Source organism: Mus musculus, chromosome 16, assembly GCF_000001635.26.
Source record: "Mus musculus strain C57BL/6J chromosome 16, GRCm38.p6 C57BL/6J".
Classification (NCBI taxonomy): domain Eukaryota; kingdom Metazoa; phylum Chordata; class Mammalia; order Rodentia; family Muridae; genus Mus; species Mus musculus.
The window spans coordinates 58553119-58576624 of NC_000082.6; the positions used below are offsets into that span (position 1 = coordinate 58553119).

The 23506-nt window shown below is 40.1% G+C and overlaps 1 pseudogene; it reads right to left on the reverse strand.

Moving 5' to 3' along the window:
* Positions 1–1995: 1995 nt before the first annotated feature.
* Positions 1996–2575, reverse strand: Gm20942 (annotated as a pseudogene).
* Between the last annotated feature and the right edge of the window lie 20931 nt (positions 2576–23506).

A 23506-nucleotide genomic window follows, 5' to 3' on the forward strand; every position in this document is an offset into this window, starting at 1 on the left:
AGAGAAATCACACAGTCACTGCTGCTGTGCCATATATCCTTTATGTAGAAAATGCAAACGACTCAGAAGAAAGCCATTCTCTGTGAACTTTTGTGGTGCGTTGCATTTCTTCTATGTAAAATGTTGGGAGAGCAGTCATATTTTGAATGCCATGAATTGGGAATCATTTTTTTTCACCTACAAAGGTCACTTCCATCTTGGCCATACATTCTAATTGTCTATATGAATTGCAAGTAAGGGCGTATACATTTTTCAGAATGATTAAGGATATATTCATGCTTTAGGCACAGTGACTCAACTTTTCCATTTTCAGTAAATGCCATTGTTAGTGAACCTTGCTCTGCCTTTCCGGAGGCCAGATAATGCTTTCATCTCATTTCCAGTTCAACATGCAAAATGACCAAAGGGGCTGAGTTCATTTGAGCAGCAGTCCTATCCTGTCTTGTACAGAAGATCCTGATTTGTTCTAGACCGTCCCCAACCTTTAGCTGTCAGTCCTTCTTCTCCCTCTTCCTTGATGGTCACTGCTTCTATTTTGTTCCTAGTGATCAAACTCAGAGCTTTGTGTTCCTAGGCGTGGTCTTTTGAATGGAAAATGTTCCCCCATAGACTTGGGTATTTGGTTGAACATCTGCTCTCCAATTGGTGGCAATGTTTGGGGAGGCTAATGTTGAGCTGCAACCTTGATGCAGGAAACTCTTCACTAGGAGATGGACTTTGAGAGTTTAAAGCCTCAAGCTACTTCCGGTTTGCTCTGTCTGCTTCCGGCCTGCAGTTAAACATCCCTGTTCGTGTGGTTATGCTTACTTACAGTTTGCAGCCTTTTCTCCCCATCCTCATGGACCCTTATCCCTCTGTAACCCAAAGCCACAATAAATACCTTTTAAAAGAAGTTTGCGACAGAAAACTAATACACCAGGACAAAGTGTTCTACCACCAATCTGCATTCTGAGCCCAGTCCTTTAATGAGGGGTCCATGTGACACAGCACAAATTCCAAGTTGGATCATATGATACTGTAATACTTCAAAGCATTTGTTAATTTGTTGAAAAGGCAAAAATAACAGCAACAACAAAAACTGTACAATTCTTTCGGACTGAAAGATTACAGAAAGGTAAAGGAGGTCCCTTTACTCCTCAGTGGCTACTCAGACCGTCAACTACGGAGCTATCATGTCTTAAAACTTCTGGCAGCTTTCTGAGGTCATATCATTACTACATTTCAATGATGAAATTGATTGTTTACCTAGTCCTATAGCTCAGCTAGTGCTTAGGGAGTCAGAATGAAAAGCCAGGGCCATACTTCTCCAAGTCTTTCTACTTTCTTTTAATAGATTTATAATTTATATAAGTGTTATAAATTTATGTCTTATAAGTTTGGGATTTACTAAGTAATTTATTTTTAAAATCTTTATTTTTTTGTTCTCATTCTCTCTCTCTCTCTCTCTCTCTCTCTCTCTCTCTCTCTCTCTCTCACACACACACACACACACACACACACACACAAATATAACTCCCAAATGTGGCACTGAATTATTAAAGTGATGAGTGAGGATATTAGTAACTTAAACAGCACAAAGTGAAACAATCCTTCTTCGTTCATAGTCATGAAAATTAAGCTAAAGTATTTTTGTTCTCCTTCCCAGGTGTTAGGGAAGTGGTTTATATCCTTACCTTCCTTTTAGAACCAACCCCACTCACCACAGGCTAGAGGGATATGGGTGTCAGGTGGGAGAGGGGAGGGCTAGACATGGAGAAGAGGTGGTGTATTGGGTAACTAGGAGAGCTTTTGGAATGTATCCCAGAATGGGCTGAGAAAGTATGTCTTAGTGGGCTTGAAACTGTTTGGGGATTTTGCAACCTAGTGCCCTCCCTAGTTTCTTTGTTTCTTCCTTTCTTCTTTTCTTTCTTTGTTTCTCTCTCTCTCTCTCTCTCTCTCTCTCTCTCTCTTTCTTTTTCTTTCTGGAAAATTTTTTTGCAACTCTCCAACCGTACGTTACTTTTTCTTTTCAACGTCTTGCTCTGCAGCTTCCGTCGCCCTTTTTGCTCAGATACCAAAGAGCTGGGCATTGGCATCGGCCATTCAGAGACTGGCAAAAGCCTTAAAGTTCTTCTCTTCGGTGATGATTCTGGCCTTTTCCTTTTTGTATACATTCTGGATGGGCATCACGGGTCCTTGTCAACTGGGTGGTCAATTTCAGATCTTCAACTGTCTTCCTTCTTAGGAGCAGAAGGCTTCCTGGGGGAAAAGTATGAGCTTGGAGCTATACTCCTTCAGGCGCTGCACGTTGGACTGCAGATTCAGTGGATTCGTTTTGCCTCCTTGGGTCTACAGAGATGCTAGTGGTCTGAGCCATTTTCTTGTGGATCCCAGCCACCCTGAGTTCCTCCAGGCTGAAGCCTCTGCCAGGCCGGACCTTGGTGTGGTATCTAACTGTAGAGCACCTCACAATGGGCCTGATGGGGCCAGACAAGGGATGAGGGGCCTTGTGTCTCTGCATCTTGCATGCTGGCTGGTTGAACCAAGTGTCCACTCAGTGCTGCCAATCCCTGTGGAAGTGGGGTTTCAGGATCATGACATTCCAACTGGCGCCATGTCTGTTTCTATGTAGGAGAACGGCAGAGCGGAAAGGGCTGGGCAATGCAAAGCACCCTGGGGTTGTAGGGGAGTCAGTACCTTAATTTCTGGGTGAGTGTGGGAGACGTGAATGCGGTGATGCCATCGATGACAGCAGTGTCTCTGACAGCAACGTTTGCTCTAAGTAAGTTTCTAGTTCACTTGAGAATTTGAGGAATTACTCCCATCTTATTTTTCCCCTTTTCTTGCACTTACCTTTGACACTAAAGTTTTTTTTTTTTTTTAATGTTTTCTTTAGACTGAAGGGGCTACAATTGTCATTTGCTTGGGGACCCCAGACTAAAGCACAAGAAGAAGTGCAACATTTATTTACATATATTCCTGGGTAGTTCATAGAATATCCTATTGGCAAAAGGAGTTTGTTTTGCTCTGTGAGTCATTAAATCAAGAGTGTTTTATAGTTGGGCGTTGTGAGGAACTACATTTAGCTAAACTTCCTGAGAAGTGTCAAAAAGAATGATTGATTTCATGGGCTAGATACTCAGGGGCAACTACTGGAAATGCTGATGATTTTATGATGGTCAGAGTAAGCTTGATCAAAAATTATGAAAAACAGGAAGTTTGCCTGACCTCAGCAAATTGAGTAACAGTGTAGCTTTAGTTCATTTCAATAGATCTGAATATCCACCATGGCTTTGTAGCCACATGATTACTGCAAGGAAAACTCCAAGCATTTTGTTTTGTTTGTCTTTGTCTGGGCTTATAAGTTTGCCCTTCCTTCTTCTGACAATCATTTCTTGTTTCCCCTAACAGATGTTTTAATATGTGACTTTATATATGATGGCTTGAAGTCTGATGTTCAGAGTCCCGGTCCTGTAGTTTATCAGCACAAATAGGGAGAGAATTTTACAACTTCCTACTTGGAGTTTTGCCATTTGTGAAGTCTGAATGGCAAAGGCTACCTCCAACATTGTGTTAAGGATTAGAGACAGCAGCTAAAACCGGTGGCATATCCCACAAAGCCAGACATTCCACAATGACGCAGCTACCTGTGGTTTCAGATTCAGAACACATCACTATTGTTTACTTAGGGTTCTCTAGAGTCACAGAACTTATGGATAGTCTCTATATAGTAAAGGAATTTATTGATGACTTAGGGAAATTGCAATGCTAGAGTGGATATATTGTGTAAAACCTAATCTTCCACAATGGAAAGGTCCAGAAGATATGACCTTTACCAGCTCTATAAGACGCAAACTGGTGAGAGGGGCACCAGCACATTTGAAGGGTTTTGTTCTTTCCCTTTTCCTTGTGCCAGACCTTAGCATTGGAGATGCTTCTGCTCAATTAGATGAATTAAATTCACTGGGTTTAATTGGATTCTGAGGTAACAAGGGCCAGGTGGCAACATTGAATCGCCAGAGACAAGGTGATCCTAGTTATTATAATGGACAGCATAGACAAAACAATGTTTATAATAACATACCCAGTAATGGTCAGCACAGGAGAGGTGAAATTTATAATGGCATGACTCTCTTGGACCTTTGGTACTGGCTAATCAATCATGGTGTTTCCAGGAACGAAATACATAGGAAGCCTACTGCATATTTGTTTTATCTGTATAAGCAGAAAAATTCTCAAACAAATGAAAGGAAGGCTACATTAGATCGTGGTAAACGGCCAGTGAATCAATATCCAGATTTGAGCCAGTCTGCAGTCCAATTTCCAACAATGGTTCAGTAGTAGCTGTAAATGGAAATCCAAAGATCTAGTAGTCACTCAGTCCCTCACGGCAAGCAGGTGAGGGAGCAAGAGTGAGACTCCCTTCTTCCAATGTCCTTATATTGTCTCCAGCAGAAGGTGTAGCCCAGATTAAAGGTGTGTTCCACCACACCCTTAATCCCAGATGCCCTTGAACTCGGAGATTTAATCTTCTGGAATCCATAGCCACTATGCCTCAAGAAATCCATACCAAGATCCAGATCAGAAACTTCTATCTCCAAGCCTCCAGATAAGGGTCACTGGTGAGCCTTCCAATTCTGGATTGTAGTTCATTCCAAATATAGTCAAGTTGACAACCAGGAATAGCCACTACAACTATTTAAAAATTTCAAGCATTTATTATGAAACACATGCTTAGGAGAAACTATTAAGTATATCAGAGATTATAAAGTCTGATCTAAAATCTTGGGGCCTAAGTATTGTCATAATCTGCATGTGTTTTAGGGAACATGGGGACAGCCACCCAGCAAGCAGTGAGGTGACAATCTACTATGTTATGGAGGTGTGTGTGTGTGTATGTGTGTGTGTGTGTGTGTGTGTGTGTGTGTGTGTGTGTGTGTAGCACTGCATAAACTCTGGGTGTGGTGGTACAAGCCTGTAATTCCAGCAGTCAGCAGGATCAAGTGTTCAAGGTTAGCCCACACCAAATAGCAACTTTGAGGTCAATCTACGTTGCAACCCATCCCAAGAACAACAAAGAAGGCTAGGTGGAGGCTCTGACTCCTGAAAGTTTGAGTTGTTCTGGGAAACTTGTAAACTGACTTCCATGGGTCTTGGCTGTATTTTTAAAGCCATTTAAACAATATTTTCTGTTACCTGAAGCTGAATGTATCCTGACTAATTTGAAAAACATAGTTACTTTTAAATTTACTTTCTTACTTGTTTGTTGGTTTATTTGTTTGCTTGAGACTGAGTTTTTCTGTGTAGCTCTGGCTGTCCTGGAACTCACTCTATAGACCAGGCTGGTCTTGAACCACCTGATTCTGTCTTCCAAGTGTTAGGACTAAAGACATGCACCACCACTGCCTGGCTAAATTTCATTAATTTTCTTCTCAAGCTTCCTACTTTTCCAATCAGTAAATTGGAAAAATAAATTAAAAATTAAGCTATTGAATCCTACCTAGCAAAATAAATAATGTGATTTGACCCTAATGAGTAGTTTCCAGGAATGACTGCGTAATTATTATTTTTTTGTTTCTTTTCACACTCTCTAACCCCACACCAGCTACTTGATATTTCCTGTGAAAGGCCTGTACCTGGAAAATGATTTATCCATGCGCCAGACACAGTGATTGCTGCCATTAAAATTAGTAAGGTGCATGCAGTTGCCTTTTGATCACTCAGTTTGGATGAAATTTGTTGACTATGGCACAAAAATGTTACACCACAATAATGGGTGGTTTTTGTTTTCTTTTGCTCAGTATCATAACCTTTCATTGGTCTGTCTCCTATATTTATGAACACAGTTAAACCAACAGCCATAACAAGTCTGTGAATAGTTTTCTTAGCAAAGGCATTATTAACCATAAAGGTCACTTATGCTAAGGTTCGTTATGACCTCTGAGTGGTTTCTTTCTCATTTGCCTGAACAGCAAAAAGATCTTCGTAGCTATTGACCAAATGCTTTTTTTCCTTGATCAGAAAATGATGACACAAGAAATTATGAGCTATGGGCTAAGATACAGAGAAGTTTGTGCATGGAGTCAAAAATGCCCAACGATGGTATGGGAGCTATACTACAACCCACATGACTACCAACCCCAAGTTCTTATAAGTTGAATACCAAAGACATTGAAAATGTCATAGCAGCCCCTTTTTTCTATTTAACCTTTTTGGTATTTGGAAATGTTTTCTTTTCTTCTTCTTCTTCTTCTTCTTCTTCTTCTTCTTCTTCTTCTTCTTCTTCTTCTTCTTCTGTATTTATTCTGAGACACTGTCTCTCTATGACAGGTCTTGGATGACCTGGAACTCATTATGTAGATCAGGCTAGCCTTGCAGAGTCCATTAGTGTTGCTTACATATAAATGATTTCAAGGCTCACCACTTGGTATTGGATAACTGATCGGTGCTCATCCCTGGGGAAGACGACTTCTCTCTCAGCACTCCCTGCTTTCCCCTGTGGGTTCAGGGCATGAAACTTGGGTCCTCATGTTTACAGGGCAAGCATTTTTCTGCACCAGCTCTCTCCAAGCCCTGCCACTCTACCACCATCTTACCCTTTTCTAAATTCGTTGGCTGAGCCTTCATATCTTCTCTATCTTTCTCTCTTTCCCACTCCTACCTTCTTTAACCTCTTCTGGCTTTTTCCCTCATCATTTTCTCTAAAGAATTACTTACGGATGTAAAGATTTATGTGAGCATGGCACACTACATGCTGATTGCAAATACGCATGCTCTATGGGATAGCTACATGAAGCTAATCATCATGGATTGCCTTACAGACTTTTGTTTTAGGTGATGAGAATACTTAAACCTATTTATCCCTCATTTGATGCCCTGTCTTCCTGTTGGAGGTAGGCTCTATAATTTCCCTCTCCCTACTGTCAGGTATTTCATCTAAGATCCCTTCCTTTGAGTCCTGAGAGTCTCTCACCTCCCAGGTCTATGGTACATTCTGGAGGGTCCCTCCAACCTCTTATCTCCCCAGGTTGCCTGTTTTCATTCTTTCTGCTAGCCCTTAGGGCTTCAGTCCTTTTCTCTTACCCAATATCGGATCAGGTTCCCCTCTCCCCACCCCACGCCTCTCCCCCTGTCCACTTTCCCTTCCAGGTCCCTCCCTCCCTCCCTCCCTCCCCAGTTATGTTTGCTTTCTTCTTCCTCCCTCCCAAGTGAGACTGAGGTGTCCTCACTTGGGTACTTCAGTTTGTTGACCTTTTTGAGTTCTGTAGACTGAATCTTGGGTATTCTTTACTTGGGGGGGGGGGTGGCGGGCGGCTAATATTCACTTTAGAAAATATCATCCTGAGTGAGGTAACTTAGACCCAAAAAGGACATGTATAGTATGTATGGTAAGTACTCATGTCTTTTAATTTTTAAAGAAATTTAAATTTTATTTTATGTGTATAGGTGATCTGTCTGCATATGTATCTATACACCTCATGCATGCCTGCTGCCAGCAGAGATCAGAAGACAGCATCAGATCCCCTTGAACTAAAATTACAGGTGGCTGTGAACTGCCATGTAAGTACTGAGAATCAGCTCAGGTCTTCTGGAAGGGCATCCAGTGCTCCTACCCACTGAGCCATGTCCCCAGTACTTTTCTCTTTTGTATTTATAGTAAAACAGCCTGCCAAGGCTATCTCTAACAGTTAAGGACTGTTTGACCTTGAACTTCTCTTTCTTCTGAGTAGCAGTTGTCATAGATGGCTCTGTCAAAATGGTGCTTCACTTTTAAAAAAGAGGTAGCATTGCTTGGGCACCGTGACACATGCCTTAAATCCCAGCCCCCAGGAGGCACGGGGGGGGGGGGGGGCACGGAGAATGAATCTGAGTTAGAGGCCAGCCTTGTCTACATAGTGAGTTCCAGGAGAGTCTGAGCCTGTCTGAGAGAGAGAGAGAGAGAGAGAGAGAGAGAGAGAGAGAGAGAATAATTTTTAGATCATAGATCACTTTGTGCCTTTGGAGATTTGCATATTCTTTAAGACCCATGACTTTAAATGTAAGTGTTTGACATGAAAAAGATGAATTTAATTTTCTATCGAAAAAACAAAACATCTAATATGTACTGAAAACAGAGTGTGCAACCATCCCTAGTCTGTGTATTTCATCCTTATTACCTGTTTGAGCAACTCAAAGAACATCACACTTGAATGAATTCTTAACCAAAATCCTCGTGATGGTTTGTAGATGATTGGGCCAGGGAGTGGCACTATTAGGAGGTGTGGCCTTGTTGGAGTAGGTGTGTCACTGTGGGTGTGGGCTTTAACACCCTAGTCCTAGGTGTCCGAATCTAAATTTAGCTGTGTAGGACCTTGACCCAAAGTCCCACTCCCTTAATCTGTTATCTCCTTGAACACAGGATTCAGCTCCATTTCACTTCCTGGTGCCCCTATGATACTCAAACCATGTATTTTATATTTTTCCTTTCTCAGTGTGCTATGCTTGTTTAAAGTGCTCTCTTCATGAGGAGATTTAACCCGAGAAGAAAGTCTATGATGGATGTTTCTGAGACTTCCTTTGTCTTTGCAATTAATCTGAGTCTCTTCACCTTAGCCTCAGGCAGACTTCAGACCAGGGCAAAAAGTAGCCACATTCTTCACCAAAATATCACATAAACACTCTCTAGGCCAGATATTGAAATTCTCCCCTGAAATCTCTTGGGCCAGGTCGCACGATTCAAATCACTCTCAATAACAAAGCCTTCCATATTCCTATAAAGATAGTTCATTAAGCCTCATTTAAAGCGTCCCACAGCTTTCCAAATCCAAAGTCCCCAAATCCACATTCTTCCGAACAAAAGCATGGTCAGGTCTATCATAGCAATACCCCAGTCCCTGGTACCAACTTCTGTATTAGTCAGGGTTCTGTAGAGTCACAGAACTTATGGGATGTCTCTCTATATTGAGGGAATTTATTGTGATGACTTACCGTCTATAGTCCAACTCACCTAATAATGGGCAGCTGTGACTGGGAAGTCCAAAAATCTCGTAGTTGTTCAGTCCCATGAAGCTAGTTATTTCAGCTGGTCTTCTGTAGAAGTAAGTTCTAACAGATGTGCTGGCAAGTAAGTTCAAGTAGGCAAAGAAGAGTGAGTCTTCCTTCCTCCAGTGTCCTTACATAGGCCTCGAGTAGAAGACGTGGCCCAGGTTAAAGGTATGTACTACCATACCTGGATCTGGGACTTGCTTTGTCTCAGGCTGATCTTCAATTCAGAGATCTCCTTGCCTTAGTGTCCTGGGATTAAAGACCAGTACTACCTTGCCTGGGCCTAAGCTTTTCATGGTCACTATGCCCCAATATCTCCATGCCAAGATCCAGGTCAGAAACTTGTGTCTTCCAGCCTTAGGATCCGGATCACAGGTGAGCCCTCCAATTCTGGATTATAGTTCATTCTAGATATAGTCAAGTTGATAACCAGGAATGGCCAATACAATCTTTTAATGTCGTTTTTTGAAAACTATGTGACCATTAAATAAAATGACTAAAATACAAATAGTTGCATAGAAACAGTATCTAGCATCTAATGTGATAAATTAACATTCTGATTTATAGTCTGATGTATACATATTTTATAGCCATATATATTTATAGTTTACATCATGTTGAATATAATTTCTTTTACTAAACACGCATTTTATTAGGTGTTTCTGAGTGAGTGCTGTAGATTAATTTGAAGGAGGAAACTATAGCCACAGATAGTCCCTTCACTTGGAAAAATTATTTTTACTCATTCATTATATATCTTCAACTTGTTTTTTTTTTTCCATTTTTTATTAGGTATTTAGCTCATTTACATTTCCAATGCTATACCAAAAGTCCCCCATATCCACACACCCCCACTCCCCTGCCCACCCACTCCCCCTTTTTGGCCCTGGTGTTCCCCTGTACTGGGGCATATAAAGTTTGCAAGTCCAATGGGCCTCTCTTTCCAGTGATGGCCGACTAGGCCATCTTTTGATATATATGCAGCTAGAGTCAAGAGCTCCGGGGTACTGGTTAGTTCATAATGTTGTTCCACCTATAGGGTTGCAGATCCCTTTAGCTCCTTGGCTACTTTCTCTAGCTCCTCCATTGGGAGCCCTATGATCCATCCATTAGCTGACTGTGAGCATCCACTTCTGTGTTTGCTAGGCCGCGGCATAGTCTCACAAGAGACAGCTACATCTGGGTCCTTTCAATAAAATCTTGCTAGTGTATGCAATGGTGTCAGCGTTTGGATGCTGATTATGGGGTGGATCCCTGGATATGGCAGTCTCTACATGGTCCATCCTTTCATCTCAGCTCCAAACTTTGTCTCTGTAACTCCTTCCATGGGTGTTTTGTTCCCAAATCTAAGGAGGGGCATAGTGTCCACACTTCAGTCTTCATTCTTCTTGAGTTTCATGTGTTTAGCAAATTATATCTTATATCTTGGGTATCCTAGGTTTGGGGCTAATATCCACTTATCAGTGAGTACATATTGTGTGAGTTTCTTTGTGAATGTGTTACCTCACTCAGGATGATGCCCTCCAGGTCCATCCATTTGCCTAGGAATTTCATAAATTCATTCTTTTTAATAGCTGAGTAGTACTCCATTGTATAGATATACCACATTTTCTGTATCCATTCCTCTGTTGAGGGGCATCTGGGTTCTTTCCAGCTTCTGGCTATTATAAATAAGGCTGCTATGAACATACTGGAGCATGTGTCCTTCTTACCAGTTGGGGCATCTTCTGGATATATGCCCAGGAGAGGTATTGCTGGATCCTCCGGTAGTACTATGTCCAGTTTTCTGAGGAACCGCCAGACTGATTTCCAGAGTGGTTGTACAAGCCTGCACTCCCACCAACAATGGAGGAGTGTTCCTCTTTCTCCACATCCTCGCCAGCATCTGCTGTCACCTGAATTTTTGATCTTGGCCATTCTGACTGGTGTGAGGTGGAATCTCAGGGTTGTTTTGATTTGCATTTCCCTGATGATTAAGGATGCTGAACATTTTTTCAGGTGCTTCTCTGCCATTCGGTATTCCTCGGGTGAGAATTCTTTGTTCAGCTCTGAGCACCATTTTATAATGGGGTTATTTGATTTTCTGAAGTCCACCTTCTTGAGTTCTTTATATATGTTGGATATTAGTCCCCTATCTGATTTAGGATAGGTAAAGATCCTTTCCCAATCTGTTGGTGGTCTTTTTGTCTTATTGACGGTGTCTTTTGCCTTGCAGAAACTTTGGAGTTTCATTAGGTCCCATTTGTCAATTCTCGATCTTACAGCACAAGCCATTGCTGTTCTGTTCAGGAATTTTTCCCCTGTGCCCATATCTTCAAGGCTTTTCCCCACTTTCTCCTCTATAAGTTTTAGTGTCTCTGGTTTTATGTGAAGTTCCTTGATCCACTTAGATTTGACCTTAGTACAAGGAGATAAGTATGGATCGATTCGCATTCTTCTACACGATAACAACCAGTTGTGCCAGCACCAATTGTTGAAAATGCTGTCTTTCTTCCACTGGATGGTTTTAGCTCCCTTGTCGAAGATCAAGTGACCATAGGTGTGTGGGGTCATTTCTGGATCTTCAATTCTATTCCATTGGTCTACTTGTCTGTCTCTATACCAGTACCATGCAGTTTTTATCACAATTGCTCTGTAGTAAAGCTTTAGGTCTGGCATGGTGATTCCGCCAGAAGTTCTTTTATCCTTGAGAAGACTTTTTGCTATCCTAGGTTTTTTGTTATTCCAGACAAATTTGCAAATTGCTCCTTCCAATTCGTTGAAGAATTGAGTTGGAATTTTGATGGGGATTGCATTGAATCTGTAGATTGCTTTTGGCAAGATAGCCATTTTTACAATGTTGATCCTGCCAATCCATGAGCATGGGAGATCTTTCCATCTTCTGAGATCTTCCTTAATTTCTTTCTTCAGAGATTTGAAGTTTTTATCATACAGATCTTTCACTTCCTTAGTTAGAGTCACGCCAAGATATTTTATATTATTTGTGACTATTGAGAAGGGTGTTGTTTCCCTAATTTCTTTCTCAGCCTGTTTATTCTTTGTATAGAGAAAGGCCATTGACTTGTTTGAGTTTATTTTATATCCAGCTACTTCACCGAAGCTGTTTATCAGGTTTAGGAGTTCTCTGGTAGAATTTTTAGGGTCACTTATATATACTATCATATCATCTGCAAAAAGTGATATTTTGACTTCCTCTTTTCCAATTTGTATCCCCTTGATCTCCTTTTGTTGTCGAATTGCTCTGGCTAATACTTCAAGTACTATGTTGAAAAGGTAGGGAGAAAGTGGGCAGCCTTGTCTAGTCCCTGATTTTAGTGGGATTGCTTCCAGCTTCTCTCCATTTACTTTGATGTTGGCTACTGGTTTGCTGTAGATTGCTTTTATCATGTTTAGGTATGGGCCTTGAATTCCTGATCTTTCCAAAACTTTTATCATGAATGGGTGTTGGATCTTGTCAAATGCTTTTTCTGCATCTAACGAGATGATCATGTGGTTTTTGTCTTTGAGTTTGTTTATATAATGGATTACATTGATAGATTTTCGTATATTAAACTATCCCTGCATCCCTGGAATAAAACCTACTTGGTCAGGATGGATGATTGCTTTAATGTGTTCTTGGATTCGGTTAGCGAGAATTTTATTGAGGATTTTTTCATCTATATTCATAAGAGAAATTGGTCTGAAGTTCTCTATCTTTGTTGGGTCTTTCTGTGGTTTAGGTATCAGAGTAATAGTGGCTTCATAAAATGAGTTGTGTAGAGTACCTTCTACTTCTATTTTGTGAAATAGTTTGTGCAGAACTGGAATTAGATCTTCTTTGAAGGTCTGATAGAACTCTGCACTAAACCCATCTGGTCCTGGGCTTTTTTTGGTTGGGAGACTATTAATAACTGCTTCTATTTCTTTAGGTGATATGGGACTGTTTAGATGATCAACTTGATCCTGATTCAACTTTGGTACCTGGTATCTGTCCAGAAATTTGTCCATTTCGTCCAGGTTTTCCAGTTTTGTTGAGTATAGCCTTTTGTAGAAGGATCTGATTGTGTTTTGGATTTCTTCAGGATCTGTTGTTATGTCTCCCTTTTCATTTCTGATTTTGTTAATTAGGATTTTGTCCCTGTGCCCTTTAGTGAGTCTAGCTAAGGGTTTATCTATCTTGTTGATTTTCTCAAAGAACCAACTCCTCGTTTGGTTAATTCTTTGAATAGTTCTTCTTGTTTCCACTTGGTTGATTTCACCCCTGAGTTTGATTATTTCCTGCCGTCTACTCCTCTTGGGTGAATTTGCTTCCTTTTTTTCTAGGGCTTTTAGATGTGTTGTCAAGCTGCTAGTATGTGCTGTCTCCCGTTTCTTCTTGGAGGCACTCAGAGCTATGAGTTTCCCTCTTAGAAATGCTTTCATTGTGTCCCATAGGTTTGGGTACGTTGTGGCTTCATTTTCATTAAACTCTAAAAAGTCTTTAATTTCTTTCTTTATTCCTTCCTTGACCAAGGTATCATTGAGAAGAGTGTTATTCAGTTTCCACGTGAATGTTGGCTTTCCATTATTTATGTTGTTATTGAAGATCAGTCTTAGGCCATGGTGGTCTGATAGGATACATGGGACAATTTCAATATTTTTGTATCTATTGAGGCCTGTTTTGTGACCAATTATATGGTCAATTTTGGAAGGTATATCCTTTTGTTTTAGGATAAAATGTTCTGTAGATATCTGTCAGGTCCATTTGTTTCATAACTTCTGTTAGTTTCACTGTGTCCCTGTTTAGTTTCTGTTTCCATGATCTGTCCATTGGTGAAAGTGGTGTGTTGAAGTCTCCCACTATTATTGTGTGAGGTGCAATGTATGCTTTGAGCTTTACTAAAGTGTCTCTAATGAATGTGGCTGCCCTTGCATTTGGTGCGTAGATATTCAGAATTGAGAGTTCCTCTTGGAGGATTTTACCTTTGATGAGTATGAAGTGTCCCTCCTTGTCTTTTTTGATAACTTTGGGTTGGAAGTCGATTTTATCCGATATTAAAATGGCTACTCCAGCTTGTTTCTTCAGACAATTTGCTTGGAAAATTGTTTTCCAGCCTTTCACTCTGAGGTAGTGTCTGTCTTTTTCCCTGAGATGGGTTTCCTGTAAGCAGCAGAATGTTGGGTCCTGTTTGTGTAGCCAGTCTGTTAGTCTATGTCTTTTTATTGGGGAATTGAGTCCATTGATATTAAGAGATATTAAGGAAAAGTAATTGTTGCTTCCTTTTATTTTTGTTGTTAGAGTTGGCATTCTGTTCTTGTGGCTGTCTTCTTTTTGGTTTGTTGAATGATTACTTTCTTGGTTGTTCTAGGGCGTGATTTCCGTCCTTGTATTGCTTCTTTTCTGTTATTATCCTTTGAAGGGCTGGATTCGTGGAAAGATATTGTGTGAATTTGTTTTTGTCGTGGAATACTTTGGTTTCTCCATCTATGGTAATTGAGAGTTTGGCCGGGTATAGTAGCCTGGGCTGGCATTTGTGTTCTCTTAGTGTCTGTATAACATCTGTCCAGGCTCTTCTGGCTTTCATAGTCTCTGGTGAAAAGTCTGGTGTAATTCTGATAGGCCTTCCTTTATATGTTACTTGACCTTTCTCCCTTACTGCTTTTAATATTCTATCTTTATTTAGTGCATTTGTTGTTCTGATTATTATGTGTCGGGAGGAATTTCTTTTCTGGTCCAGTCTATTTGGAGTTCTGTAGGCTTCTTGTATGATCATGGGCATCTCTTTTTTTATGTTTGGGAAGTTTTCTTCTATTATTTTGTTGAAGATATTAGCTGGCCCTTTAAGTTGAAAATCTTCATTCTCATCAATTTCTATTATCCGTAGGTTTGGTCTTCTCATTGTGTCCTGGATTTCCTGGATGTTTTGAGTTAGGATCCTTTTGCATTTTGTATTTTCTTTGACTGTTGTGTCGATGTTCTCTATGGTTCTTCTGCACCTGAGATTCTCTCTTCCATTTCTTGTATTCTGTTGCTGATGCTCGCATCTATGGTTCCAGATCTCTTTCCTAGGGTTTCTATCTCCAGCGTTGCCTCGCTTTGGGTTTTCTTTATTGTGTCTACTTCCCCTTTTAGTTCTAGTATGGTTTTGTTCATTTCCATCACCTGTTTGGATGTGTTTTCCTGTTTTTGTTTAATGATTTCTACCTGTTTGGCTGTGTTTTCCTGCTTTTCTTTAAGGGCCTGTAACTCTTTAGCAGTGCTCTCCTGTAATTCTTTAAGTGACTTATGAAAGTACTTCTTGATGTCCTCTATCATCATCATGAGAAATGTTTTTAAATCTGGGTCTAGATTTTCGGTTGTGTTGGGGTGCCCAGGACTAGGTGGGGTGGGAGTGCTGCGTTCTGATGATGGTGAGTGGTCTTTTTCTGTTAGTAGGATTCTTACGTTTGCCTTTTGCCATCTGGTAATCTCTGAAGCTAGCTGTTTTAGTTGTCACTGTTAAGAGCTTGTTCTTCAGGTGACTCTGTTAGCCTCTATAAGCAGACCTGGAGGGTAGCACTCTCCTTAGTTTCAGTGGGCAGAGTATTCTCTGCAGGCAAGCTCTCTTCTTGCAAGGCAGGTACCCAGATATCTGGTGTTCGAACCAGACTCCTGGCAGAAGTTGTGTTCCACTCACTAGAGGTCTTAGGATCTCGTGTGGAATCCTGTGTGGGCCCTTGCGGGTGTCAGGCGACTCAGCTGGCAAGGTAGCCCGGGGCTCGAGTGGAGTGGAAGGGGTTTGTGCCCCAGATCAAGCCCGGGTAGCCCGCTTCCCTATGTACCGCAGTCTCAGGTTCTGCGCGATTGGATTGGGCAGGCGCTGTGTTCCACTCACCAGAGGTCTTAGGATCCCGTGCGGAGTCCCGTGTGGGCCCTTGCGGGTGTTGGGCAAGACTCTGCTGGCAAGGTAGCCCGGGGCTCGAGTCGAGCGGAAGGGGCTTGTCTATCTTCAACTTGTTATGACAAAAGTGACTATTGGTGCCAGCGAGTGACAAACTGGTAGGAAATGAATGAGTGCTATTATTCTGAAGTGTTTTTATGTGCCCTTACTGTTATTTTTGAGGAAATAAATGAAGTAGCCGTGGGTTTTCACAATAACGCCATTAGGAACACATTAATTAGGGTTGCTCCAAGACAGATTCTTATATTTGAAAAGAGGCATCTTAGATGCAAGAAAAAAAGACCAGTGGGAGGGTGTTTAGGGTTACTAAAAGAGTTGCTTGTGATGACTCTTACTGCCACACAAAATGCTTAGCAGATGCTAGGGCGAGCTCCTATGAGCAGTTCACATTAAGAAATAGTATCTGCAGCACATCTTAGACAAACACATACACTGCAGGAGACTAAACAATGTTTTGGAATATTGGGTGGGAAGATTCTGAAATTTGGGGGTTATTAATAAGAAGCTGAAGTTTTGACCAGAGATAGGAGAAGGAAACAATGCTAAGGATCACGTGTGACTGCCTTAAACACGTGGTGTACATAAGCTAATTGCACACTCTTACTGTGAGGGTGATCTAAAGAACGGGTACATTGTCCATCATTTGTCATGGTTCCCCAATGGTTAATGACTTAGCCATGACAAGAATTTTCATATGATACAGTAAGTGGTAAATGTGAAGAAACTAATGGCAAGTTGACACACAAAAAAATGTCACTAAACTTATCTGAAGAGTTCATGTAGAGCTCCAGGATTATCCTTCTCACAGGCAAGAACATGACACCTTGGTCATTTACTAATTTTACTGGAAAGGGGTCAGTGCCAACTAGTTTTAACTGAAGTTGGTTGTCAGCGATATGGATGTCCATATTGATGTAGAACTTTTTGTTGTTGGTGGTGGTGATTGCTTGATTTATATATATATATTTTAAACAAATTCTCAGTCTGTATCTAGGTTGGTCTGACAGCCTCAACCAATCCTCTTGCCTGTGCCTCTCTGCAATGCTAGAATTCCAGGAGTGGGCTAACACCAGCATGGACTCCTTCCGATAAGGTTTGTAGGGTTAATTTTGTTTGCCTGTTTCCAGTACTATGTTAAGAAGCCTTTATTTCTAATCCTCGGAGGACTAGGTGCTCTCAATGATAAAAAGAGCTGCCAACACATCAACTAAATTTTCTTTATCCGTTTTTCTGTTGATGGACACTCATGCTGGTTTGATATTTTAGATATTATGAACAAGCAGCAACAAACCTAGATGTACAGTGTCTCTGTGGTCTGCTGACATAGTCGTCCATGCTATATACTTTTATCAGGTAGAAGTTTTAAACTTGGATGAGGACCAATGGATATTTTCAAAATTTGTTTTACATTTTTTAAGCATTTATTTATTTTATTTATATGAGTACACTGTAGCTGTCTTCAGACACAACAGAAGAGGGCATCAGATCCCATTATAGATGGTTGTGAGTCACCATGTGATTGCTGGGAATTGAACTCAGGACCTCTGGGAGAGCAGTCATTACTTTTAACTGCTGAGCCATCTCTCTAGCCCCATTTTATGTCTTATATAAGGAAATTTTGCCAGACAAAATATACATTGGTCCTATATTTTGTATGTTTTTCTGTCATATACTTAAATACATAGTTTATTTGATGCAATTTTGATGACAGTTTGAGATCAGCACTTATATAATTTTTATATATGGTATAATTATTTCTGAATTAATGTGTAGTCAAAGAATATGTTCAGTGTAACTTTGATGATGTGTCAGAACTTGTTGAAACTTCATGTACAATCTATCATGTTGTCAAGTTCAGTAAATGTTTATATGTCTGTAAAAGAATATATATCCAGCTGTTTTTGTTATGTTTTATGTCATTGTTATAAACATTACTGTCTTGTTTAAACAATTAGCACATAGCAATTAAACACTTGTAAATATTTTTTCAAGAACAATGTTTATACATATGTACAAATAGGCACAGGACAATTCTCTCTCTCCTCCCTCTTTGCCCTCTCCCCTCCCTCCCCCTTCCTCCTCTGCCATCTGTGTGTGTATGTGACAGAGAGAAGCATATAGATAGGGTTGGAGATGGAAATAGATATCTTTAATTCCTTGTTAAATTTACTCTTAAGATGTATTTATATTGGCCATTGTCCTCACTCATATAAGAATAACATATCTGTGCTTTTAATTATGATATAAACATATTTGAGTTTTTATACAACATAAACATGTTAATAATTTAAAATATATTTATATCCAGTAAAACCTCTTTTTAAAAAATAAATATACAAAGATTGAAAGATCCAGAACAGGGTTTGTGACTTATCTTTTAAATTTAACAACAAGGATTTTTCATACCTTCAGCTCCACTGAATTAAAATCATAACAGCAGGGGTTTTTAAATGTTATTAACCCTCTCCAAAATGAAATGACATGGCTGTTCAATTTTGACCCATATTATCATTTTACATTTATTTTCCTATGTGGATATATTGATTAGATATAATTTTGTCCTTTCATATAAAATTTTAAGTTTAATTTCATTAGGAACAAAATGAACAAGGGCCAAGTTACCAAGTTGAATTTACTTTTAATTCATTTGCTATTAAGTACATGATGTGAATAACAAACTATGATTCCATGTGTACTGGCTAGTTTTGTGTCAACTTGACACAGCTGGGGTTATCACAGAGAAAGGAGCTTCAGTTGAGGAAATGCCTCTATGAGATCCAACTCTAAGGCATTTTCTCAATTAGTGATCAACGGGGAAAGGCCCCTTGTGGGTGGGACCATCTCTGGGCTGGTAGTCTTGGGTTCTATAAGAGAGCAGGCTGAGCAAGCCAGGGGAGGCAAGCCAGTAAAGAACATCCCTCCATGGCCTCTGCATCAGCTCCTGCTTCCTGACCTGCTTGAGTTCCAGTGCTGACTTCCTTGGTGATGAACAGCAGCATGGAAGTGTAAGCCAAATAAACCCTTTCCTCCCCAACTTGCTTCTTGGTCATGATGTTTGTGCAGGAATAGAAACCCTGACTAAGACAAATTGGTACCAGCATAGTGGGGTATTCCTGTGACAACCTGACCATGTTTTGGGGAGGTCTGTGGAAGGACTTTGGAACTTTGGTCTTGAAGATCCATTCGTTGTTAAGAGCTCTGTGGGATGTTGTGTAGGAGCTTGGAAGATAATGTTGAGAACAGTGCAGAAGATGGAGATCTGGTTTGTGAAATTTCAGAGGGAAAATTAAAGACTCTTTTCAAGGACATTGCTGTTTTGATTGTGAAGATTCTGTGGTTCTGGTTAGCTGGGGCTGAAGAATCAGCTGTGATTAACAAGATACCAGAACTACTAAAGCAAAAACTTGGCATTACTGGGACTATTGATGCTGGTTAGCTGGAGCTAAGAAATTAGCGGTGATTAAGAAGAGACCAGCATCATTGAGGTGACATCTTCTGGGAAGTGTTTTCTGAAAGCACAAAGAGGCTGTGTTCCAGAGATGGCCAAGGTTGTACTCCTGCTGCAGTGGGACTTGGTAATATGTAAGGGTCACCCAGGTGGTACTGGTTTTGAAGGCATGAAGGGGTCACGCAAAGCAGCTGAGGCTTGGCACTGTGAGAGGCCATGGAAGGCCATTGGTGAAGGTGCAGCCTCAGTTGCAATTGAAGGCCCAGGACTGAAGGGGTCATGCAGTGTTTTGGAGATGCCAGTACCATGAGATGACCACCAAGAGCAGCAGCAGCAGTGGAGTACAGGCATCTGGAGCCTAGAGGATGACGCGTGTGCTACAAAGGGCATGGCTGGAGAAGTGACCCAAGCCCTTGGAGGAGCCCAGAAGATCGTAAGTTGGATCCCAGACATTGGATGGTTGGAAACTGACTTTTGCTTTTGATTGTGGCTGTGCCCTGATATTTTCCCTCTTGAAGGAAGAAACTGTTTTAGTGGAGCCCACAGTTAAGAGACTTTTAATTGTAAAAAGACTTTGGATTTTAAAAGAGATGGATATTTTAAAGAGATTGAAATTTTAAGAATATGTAAAGACTGTGGGACTTTTAAAGTTATTTAGATCTTGGGGATGAATAAGAATGTAAGGGTTGAGGCTTACTAGTGATGTATTTGTGTGTCAAGTTGACAAGGGGTCAATTTTACTGGCTAGTTTTGTGTCAACTTGACACAGCTGGGGCTATCACAGAGAAAGGAGCTTCAGTTGAGGAAATGCCTCTATGAGATCCAACTCTAAGGCATTTTCTCAATTAGTGATCAACGGGGAAAGGCCCCTTGTGGGTGGGACCATCTGTGGGCTGGTAGTCTTGGGTTCTATAAGAGAGCAGGCTGAGCAAGCCAGGGGAAGCAAGCCAGTAAAGAACATCCCTCCATGGCCTCTGCATCAGCTCCTGCTTCCTGACCTGCTTGAGTTCCAGTGCTGACTTCCTTGGTGATGAACAGCAGCATGGAAGTGTAAGCCAAATAAACCCTTTCTCCCCAACTTGCTTCTTGGTCATGATGTTTGTGCAGGAATAGAAACCCTGACTAAGACACCATGTATATAAAATCTATACATAAGTAATACAAAGGGAAATTTTAATAAGCAAAAATGATGTATTTATTTACTTACAGGGTTTTTTTGTTGCTTTTGTGTTTGTCTTTTTGAGACAGAATTTTTCTGCGTAGCCCTGGCTGTTCTGGAACTCACTCTCTAGACCAGGCTGGCCTCAAACTCAGGGATCCACCAGCCTCTGCCTCCACAGTGCTGATATTAAAGGCGTGCGCCACCACTGCCCAGCTCTTGAGGGTTTTAAGTTTTTATTTCACTTTTAGTTAAAATATAATCACACCATTTCTTCCCCTCCATTTCTTCCCTCCAACCATGCTTCTCACACATTATCAAATCATGGCTCTTTTTCTTAAATATGGTTTCAAATCTATCTATCTATCTATCTATCTATCTATCTATCTATCTATCATCTACCCATCTAATTTAAGAGTAATGCATGGTGGTATATGCATCTAATCCCAGCGCCCTGGAGATAGAGGCAAAAAGATCAGGAGGTTACAGCCAGTCTAAGTTACACATCAAGTCTGAGGCCAGCCTGAGTTACAGAAGAGCCTACCTAACCATTCTTTCCCTGGGGTGGGGCTGGGGGGAGGAAAAAAAACCACACATATAAAAATATAAATGATAACAACTATAGGCAATTATTGGAACAGAGGGGATGTTGGCACACGGTTAGCATTAGTGAGAAAACAAGTTAAACAGCTTCTATGGAAACCAGCGCCGAGTGTTCTCAAGAAGTCAAAACTAGATCTACTGGGTAATGCCGGAATCCCATGACCAGCTTTATGTGCAGAAGAAATGAAGTCAGTGTTCCAGGGAAGCCTTGAGCAAGCATGTTTGTCGAAGTAGTACAGCAGCTGTTCCATGTGAGCTAAGAAACACACACATACTAAACTATTATTTAACCTTTCAAAAGGAGGAAATGTTTTTGCCACACAAGCATGAACTGGAGAGTTCTCAAGATAACTGGAGAGTTCACAAGATAAGATAACTGAGAGCTATCTTGGGAAAGATATACTAGGCACAGGAGGTGGGCATAAGCCTTTAGGGAAGCCACAGAGCTATTATAAGTCATATAAGCTATTATAAACATTGCAAAACATTATGCTCCTTACTTTACTAGCTGGGCATATAATTCATCTGCTGGCCTTTGCTCATGATAGACTATGTCAAGGCATTTTCACAATATATTAGAGTATAGCAGTCAAACAGACTTTTAAACATAATTTATTTATTTTTTATGTTGTATGCATTGATGTTTTGCCTATATATGAGGGTCTCAGATATTAGAGTTACAGTCATGAGCTGCTAGGTGGATTTTGGGAATTGAACCCTTGTCCTCTGGATGAGTAGTCAGTGACCTCAACTGCTAGGCTCTCTTTCCAGCTCCTGATAAACATATTTTTGAAATTGCTACTCATTTTTCCTAATTTTTTATTATTTAAATGCATCTTATACATCAAACATATTAATAATGTTGGATATTTTGAGAATCAAATAATACACAAAAATTTTGTTCAACTTTTATAGTCATAGCCTTTCATACACTAAAAATAAAATGAATATTTAATACTATCCGTAACTGAGGATCCTATACCTTATGTTGAATACTAAATTGTTTCAAAACATACAAAATATTCTGTAGGAATTAAGCATAGTAAAAGAGCATAAAATGTTAAAAATGAATCATTAAGAAATATATTCAAGAGCTGGGCGTGGTGGCGCACGCCTTTAATCTCAGCACTTGGGAAGCAGAGGCAGGTAGATTTCTGAGTTTGAGGCCAGCCTGGTCTACAGAGTGAGTTTCAGGACAGCCAGGGTGATACAGAGAAACCCTGTCTTCTTGAAAAACCAAAACCAAAACAAAACAAAACAAGAAATATATTCAAAAGCCCTTATATGATATCACCTGACATAGTGAGTGAATATTTAAAATGCATTATATATCAGTGTACATTGTCTAACAATCAGTTTACTTAAAAAGATTACCAGATTATTCAACTGTTAATATTCAACAGACAGAATAATTATTTTAAGATATATTTCATTACTATGTCTCCCTTTTCATTTCTGATTTATTAATTTGGATACTGCTTCTGTGCCCTCAGGTTAGTCTGGCTAAAGGTTTATCTATCTTGATTTTTCTCAAAGAGACAGCTCCTGGTTTTGTTGATTTTTTTTTTTTTTTTGTAAAACTACTATTTTGATTCTACTTGGATTTCAGTCTTGAGATTGATTATTCTCTGCCATCTACTCCTCTTGGGTATATTTGCTTCTTTGTGTTCTAGAGCTTTCAGGTGTGCTGTTTAGCTACTAGTGTAAGCGTTCTCCAGTTTCTTTTTGAAGGCACTTAGAGCTGTGAGTTTTCCTCTTACCACTGCTTTCATTGTGCCCCATAAGTTTTGGTATGATGTGTCTTCATTTTCACTAAATTCTAAAAAGTCTTTAATTTCTTTCTTTATGTGGTCTCTGAAGTTCATTTAAATTTATGGACCCTCCACTACTTTCAGTTTCAGTTGCAAAATCTTTAATAAAATGAGTTGCCAAAACTTTACGTGATTAAAAAGGAAGTCCTTCCAAGTTGAAATTTTACAAAGCACATCTTATAGGTGATGATATATTAAATAAATTTCTTCCTTGATCAAATTATTATTAAGTAGAGCGTTGTTCAGTTTCCATTATTTTTGTTGTTATTGAAGACCAGCGTTAGTCCATGGTGATCTGATAGGACACATGGAATTCTTTCAATCTTGTATCTGTTGAGGCCTGCTTTGTGACTAATTATATGGTCAATTTTGGAGAAAGTACCATGATGTTAAGAAGAAGGCATATTCTTTTGCTTTAGGATGAAATTTCTATAAATATATGTTAGCTCCATTTGGTTCATTACTTCTGTTAGTTTCACTGTGTCTCAGTTTAGTTTCTGTTTCCAAGATCTGTCCACTGATGAGAGTGGGGTGTTGAAGTCTCCCACTATTATTGTGTGGGGTGCAATGTGTGCATTGAGCT